The sequence below is a fragment of the Rhipicephalus sanguineus genome, chromosome 11 (assembly GCF_013339695.2).
Source record: "Rhipicephalus sanguineus isolate Rsan-2018 chromosome 11, BIME_Rsan_1.4, whole genome shotgun sequence".
NCBI lineage: Eukaryota > Metazoa > Arthropoda > Arachnida > Ixodida > Ixodidae > Rhipicephalus > Rhipicephalus sanguineus.
In genome coordinates this window covers 145,322,954-145,330,307 of record NC_051186.1, presented here as the reverse complement: position 1 = coordinate 145,330,307, position 7,354 = coordinate 145,322,954, and positions in this window count along the sequence as shown.

The window sequence follows — 7,354 nt, the reverse complement described above, 5'->3', positions numbered from 1 at the left end:
ATCATTGCCGCGCCCTTTCTAAGCAAAAGTGGGACGAGGTTTGTAACTCGATTGACGGTCAGGTCCGAAATGGCAAATCCTGGAACCTCCTCAAAAACACTGCTCGACGACACCAACACCCGCACGAATCAGCGTCATTCGCTCGCGAAGATACTCCATCAGGCTAACGGACCGCGCCACCGGAAGACGTCACCCAAGACCCTCGTGCAGAAATATCTCCCGCTTCCCACGGGCCCTTCGACTCCTCACCCAGAATACCTTGGTACCGACAAAACTCAGTTAGACGCCGACTTTTCCGTCGAAGAGGTGCGGCGAGCTCTCCACGAACTCAATGGCACGTTCCGCCCCTGGCCCCGACGGCATCACCAACAAGCTTCTACGCAACCTGGACGACCCCTCCGTCACTTATCTCACAGACACCATCAACGAAATATGGAAAAAGGGCGAACTACCCGATGCCTGGAAACTCGCCCACACGATCCTCATTCCTAAACGGGCAAGGCGCCGAGCCTAGATCACCTGCGTCCCATCTCGCTCACATCATGCGTGGCCAAGGGGGCTGAACACGTCGTCCTCAACAGGGTCGGTCGATACCTCGAAGATCACGATTGCCTCCCACACCACATGATTGGCTTCCGGTCAGGATTATCGACTCAAGACGCTATGCTACTTTAAAGCATCAGATTCTCGACGGAGGTAACACTCAGGACACTCGTGCCATACTCGGCCTCGATTTAGAAAAGGCCTTCGATAACATCACACACTCGTCCATTTTGAAGGCGATCGCAAACCTCGGGCTGGGGCGTCGGTTTTACGACTTTGTCCGCTCCTTCCTCACTGGGCGCAGAGCCGTCCTCTGCGCAGGAGACCTGGTGTCGGAAGAAGTCGAGCTCGGACAGCGAGGCACTCCCCAGGGATCCGTCCTCTCACCGACGCTCTTCAACCTCGTGATGATCGGACTCTCCGAACAACTCTCAAAAATCGAGGGTTGAACCACACAATCTACGCGGACGATGTAACCATATGGTGCTCCACAGGGTCGGATGGCTTCATCGAGTCCACCCTACAGGAGGCCATCGAAACCACCGAATCCTACCTCGAACACACCGGTCTCAAGTGTTCCCCCGCGAAGTCGGAGTTGCTGATATACCTGCCCAAACGCCGCGGCGCAAAGCCCAAAGGATGGCAACCCCCGGCCGAACGCAACATCATCCTCCACACCAGAGATGGTCGCGCAGTCCCCAGGGTAGACTCCATTCGGGTCCTGGGCATGATCATCGAGTGCCGCGGAACCAATACCCAAACGGTGCAGAAGCTCAAGACTAGGACTGATAACGCCATACGGCTAGTACGTAGAGTGGCAACCGGCACCACGGCCTGAAAGAAGACAACTTGATGCGTCTCGTACACGCGTTTGTTCTGTGCCATTTCACGTACGTCGCTGCCATGCACAAATGGCTACGTACTGAGCGCGATAAACTGAACGCCCTTATTAGAAAGGTCGTTAAAAGAGCCCTCGGCCTCCTATGAGCACTTCCACGGAGAAGCTCCTCGAGCTCGGCGTGCACAACACGCTTGAAGAGATCGCCGAGGCTCAGGAACGGGCGCAGTTGCTCCGACTCAGGACCACCAAGGCGGGCCGCCATATTCTGCACGAGCTTGGCTTCTCCTCGACGGCCGGGGACCCCCCAGAGTGGACGCCGGTTCCCCGTGAAATCCGAGATCTCATCACGATCAATTCCATTCCGCGAAATGTACACCCCGACTACAACAGAGGCAGGCGCCTTGCGCGGGCGACCGCCTTTCTCAAGCGCATAGACGTGAAAGCGGACGACGTCTCGTTCGTGGACGCCGCTGCCTATCGCAACAACCGAGCCTTCGCCCGGTCGCGGTTTCATCCACGCAGCGGATCCTAAACTCCGCCACTATCCTCACCGAGACCCGAAGTAGCTGAGCAAGTAGCCATAGCTTAAGTGTGCTCGACAGCAAACGAGAAGTCATCTACAGCGACTCTAGAGCGGCCATGAAAGCCTTCGAACGTGGCGTCGTCTCCGATCAGGCGTTACGCATCCTCCGCAGCGTGGATCCGAGTACTCTCAAGCATCACACCGTCATCTGGTTCCCTGCCCATCTCGGCCGGGTGCCGGGCGCCCCGTCCAACCTCAACGAGATCGCCCACGACGCAGCGCGCGCGCTTACCGACCGCGCCGTCACAGGGAAACCTCATCTCGCCGAGTTAGAAGCCAACCGGGACGCACCCATTACGTATAACGACATCACAAAACACTTTTACCTTGGACGCCGCATTTTTCCGCCCCCGCATCCGAAACTTAACAGGCCGCAGGCGCTAACCCTACGCTTACTGCAAACGCACACATATCCAAAACCTCGCCAAGCTTCAGTTTTCTATCCCGACGCGTACCCCCAAGGACACGTGCCCCTCGTGCGGACACACGGCGACACTCACACACATGCTCTGGGAGTGTAGAAACGCTCATCCCGGCTCTACCTCACACAAGTGGGAGACGTCCCTCAGAAGCTCGCTTCTCGCCGACCAGCAATGGGCTGTCAGCAGGCCACGAGGCGGCCGCCAGATATTTCTGTCGGTCCCTACGTGGGAGACGCCCGCTACGCGCTGAGCGCGTCTGCAGGACGTAAATAAAGTTTTTCCAATCCAATCCAATCCCACTAAAGGGGACCATGAGGCGATGCGAAGCAGCGTTTCGGCATGTAGAGCCCGCGTTTCAAAGGGGGTAGGAGAGAGGGGGAGTGGAGAGGGAAGGTCGAGAGGGGGAAGGGGGAGTGGAGAGGAAAAGTGGAGAGGGAGGTGGAGAGGGAAAGCGGAGAGGGAAAATGGGAGTGGAGAGTGCAAGGGGAGAGGAAGAGTGGAGAGGGGAGTGGAGTGGAGGTGTGGGGAGAGGGTCTGCGCATGCGCAGTAAGGGTGGTCACGCCGCACACCACCACCACCACCGGATTGAAAAGATGCTTCGCATCTAAAATTCGCGAGGTTTGCACTAAGTTGCTCGAAGGCTTGGCACAGCGAAGCTCGTTGATCCTGAGCTCGTCGTGCTGCAGCACGGGAATCACAATGACGGGCGAGGCGGTAAATGCAGGCGAACGATCCTCAGGTCACGTGGGCATAAAGTAACGTGATCAAAGCGATAGCTCATCTAGGTACATATTCACCTAGGAGCAGAGAGTGTGCCTAGGGACGGTTTAGGTACAACCACCGAACACGCGGAACACGTAGTACAATCGCGTGGTGCGTGATGGGTGTATGTGAGAGGCATGAACGGGGTGGGCGTGTGTCCACAGCTTCCGAGCTAGTAAAGTTGCGTTAATTCGTTACCACTTAAACGTGGCAGGCCGTTTCAAGCACGTCTTGATTAGCACTGAAACCGACTCTTGGGAAAAGAAATACAGGCAAGTGAGGTGTGAAAACGCAATGTAAAGTGCTAAATGTTGAGAAAGCGCCTATGAACCAAATGTACTGGCAACAGCTAGGTTGAGGCATTTTCATTGGTGTCATGTGTGCTGACTCTACGTAGTTTCCGTGAATGGTTTGAGAAGTGTTTTGCGTTTTTTTTCCTTCATGTATTGCATGAAGCTGCACACATTTTAAGTGTCCCGTAGAAGTGCTTGTACGCAAGAAGAGTAGCTTGGGCTTGTTCGTGTACATACATAACGCAAGCGGAATAGCTCACACCGAGGCAGGGCCGGTGTAAGCAAGTCGACACGAGAGTATGTGTTGTCTTGCTTGCTCCGTCGCTGTCTCAGTATGTGCTATTCCGCTTGCTCGTGCTAAGTCTAAGTTATCGGTAGATGCGGACATGTGCGATATATGTATTTTGCAGACGTGAGTACTAGTAGCGCAGTGCAATAGAAAATGTCTAAGGTAGTGCATCTGATGATGAACAGACATAACAAGTGCTTCATGACCAGTTTACTTTGAAGGACTTCATACGTTACGCCTTGCTCCCGACACAGTTTAACCGGTTGTTTACTCCGGTTGTTTACTCCTTTGTTTTTGCTGTTGCCAAGGCCTCTTCTCCATGGACATTTTTTATGTGCCTTTTTAAATTTCTCGCATTTGAAAAAAGCCTTGTCGCAGAAAGTGCAGATCTTGTCAAGTTTCGTGGAGGTGCTAGCGCGCGCCCCGGCGCTTTCGCTGCCGTCCATCGAGAGCGTCCGACAGGAGAAAAGGATCGCTCTCCGCTAACTCGGGAGACGGGAACGCGACGCTCACTTGTTGCGGGATCGGCAGGAACTGTAGGTAAACTGGGAAAACTTGCCATCGCCTCATAGGGAATAATCGAGCTCTTGATTTCTCTCGTGGTTGACGCTGCACCGTCCCTAGGATTCCCCAGAAAGCGATGTTATGCGGAGCGGTGACGTCTGCATCGAACTAGCCAATGAGAGCGAGGATCACCCTCCTGGAGTTACCGCTTCGCCAACGACGGCGGCGATTGGATTGGATTGCTTGGCCGAAGGATTGCGATTGGATTGCTTGGCCGAAGAAGCGGCAGCCAAGAGATGGCGACGGGCGGATCCGGATTACGCGTAAAGGTTGCCACTCTGTGTTGAAATCGCTGTCCCTGAGCCACGGTGTAAGAACTGTGGAGGTTGCTATGGTGAAGGCTCGGCGGTGGCTAGGCTATTTTTAGCAACGGCGTAGCAGGGGTGTTTTGTTAACGGACGTCCTACTGCCAGCTTTAACGGCTTCGCTGTTAAAAAAGTTGAACTTAGAACAGCCGCACCTCTGTTTACTCGCTGGCAACGTCAACAAGGATACCAGTTCCCAGACCACAGTAAAATATCTGCAAATACACTTCAAGGCTGAGAATCTTAAGGCGAAAAAAAAAAGGAAATAAAACAACACCATTATAATAAACACACATTTACTTACGTCCGCTTTTTTTTCCAGGATATGCCACATCTTCTGTCGATGAAGTGTTGTCAGCCACTCTTTTAATGGTCATTTTACTAAGAATCAGTTAGAATATGGCAACGCATTCGCAAATAAAATACGCCACTAAATTCGCAAATAAAATACCACAGGCCGCACGTTAAGCTCTGTAAAAACGCTTAAAGCGTGCGACTAATCCCTGGAACTCCGCTCGTAATTGACAAAATTCCAAAAAAATTATGCGGCAATCGATTCCTGAGGCAATAAACTCCGATAGCAAGGTCATTCGATTATTACTTGAAGGAGTGTTGCAGGGCCCCTTTCAGGAAGCAATTTCTGCTTTTGGGAACTACGTAAGCCCGGTGTTGTGGAATCAGATACGGAAACTATCGTGGACGGAAGAAGGCGGAGCACGTCCGCTCACTCTTCGCGCATCAAGAAGACTTGCTTATACGTAAAAAAAAGGAATATTTTACGGAAAAAGCAAGAAACAAGCAACAGCATAAATCAAGAGGAGGAGGAGGAGAGGTTAAGGAGAGGAGAAGACGCTAACAGAGTTGTACTTGCACACCGCACCTGAAACCGCTACTTCGCCAACACCCTTCAGAGCAGGGGCGTAGCCAGAAATTTTTGTCGGGCGGGGGGGGGGGGGGGTTCAACCATACTTCATGTATGTTCGTGCGAGCGTTTGTATGTGTGCGTGTATATATACGCATGCAAAACTAAAAAATTTCGAGGGGGGTTTGAACCCCCCCTCCTGGCTACGCCCCTGCTTCAGAGGAACCTCTTGTTCATTGTGAATTGTGTGACAGCAGGCCTGTAGACTTCGTCTCAAATTGTAAGTGATGATGAAGTGGTTCGGAAAGATGAAAGATCCCAGGCCACACCGTTTTTTTTTTTTTTTTCACTCTACATGTGCGCGGGAGGTGGGCGGCGGGCGGGTTTCAGTCATTAGAAGTCGGTGCATAGAATCCGACGCGCAGCACACCTGCAACCGCTCGGCCAATGACCCGCACTCGAATAGTAAATAAGGACAGCAAGACAGACTCGGAGCACGTGACATAAGGTAGTGTCACGGAAGGTCGAGACAAAAAAGACCCCCCCCCCCTTCGCAGACAGGCGCGAATCTCATACAATAAGAGCCAATGAAATAACCGTCTGAAAGGCTGGTTTAATCAACAGCCCGAAAAATCATGTTTTAATTGGCTTATGACTTTGCAGAAGTTATGTCTGTAGTGTCGACATTACACATGTACTTCTGAATGTTGCAGATAATCAACATCAGCGGACGTGGCACGTCATCTACCTAAAGCAGCGAATGACAAAGTTATTTTTCTGACGAAGGCTTTTTGCAACTACTTTTGTTACGTGTTAGGCGCACTTGCACAGCCGTCAAACGCCCCGTTGCGCCTCTCGGCGTCGTCACACGAATGCCGCCTCGGAGGGCGGCCAACCGCATGAGAAGCACTGAGGCTTGCACCAGCCCAGCTTTGCACAATATTGTGACCACAGGGAATGAACTCGAAACATCACAAAGCAGTGTGCAAACTTCCGTCGATGGCCCCCCAAGAGATATTCCTGAATATAGCTTTCATATCTCACTTGTAGTTTTGTAGTATGAAAAATCACACACAGTGTCACCGAAAGGTCTATCTTCCTTTGCATTACTTGTAGCGCCAGCTATGCACATTCGAGCGTCAGAGCCTAACGATGTTGATCCCGATACTTGGACTGTATTTTCAGTCGCCGTCGAATGTCCGAGCCAGATCGAGGCTCGATCGCGATCGAAATAGTGAACAAAGAATTACATTGAATGCATAAAGACGTGCACTCCGAAATTTTTACAAATACTGCGCAACTGCAGCACAATATCACCACTACGTGATTTCTGCAATGTGTCATGCTTAAAAAGCAAATCAAGAATAATCAGGGGCGTAGCCAAAACTTTCGTGAGAAGGGGGAGGGTTCATTGTGCACGTGTATATATGAAAACTTGAACGCATGCAAAGTGAAAAATTTCGGGAGGAGGGGGTGATTGGAAGCACCTCCACGCACCTTCACGTCACGTCAGGACGTGACGTCACGCTCAGACAAGGTTACGTGAGTTTCTGTAGAGACATATAGTAAATTACGACGGTGACTTGGCAGTACTTCTTTCGTGGGTGCAACGGATTTTAACATTATTACCACGTCACAATGTGAGTGCGGCTTCTTCTTCAAGAAACGAGCTAAGCGGGATTTGCAGTATCGCTAACAAAGGAAAGAAAAGAATCCGCAACAACAGACATGCACCATGAAACATGGCCTCCAATTCGTGCTGTGCATCAAGGAGGTGATGTATAAGTGATCCTTTTTGCTTGTGGGTCCCATAGTTCTTTGAAAGGTGTTCCATCACCTAATTTGGACCTGCATTGCCGGCATTATGGCTGCAGAAGTTTGCCTGAAGA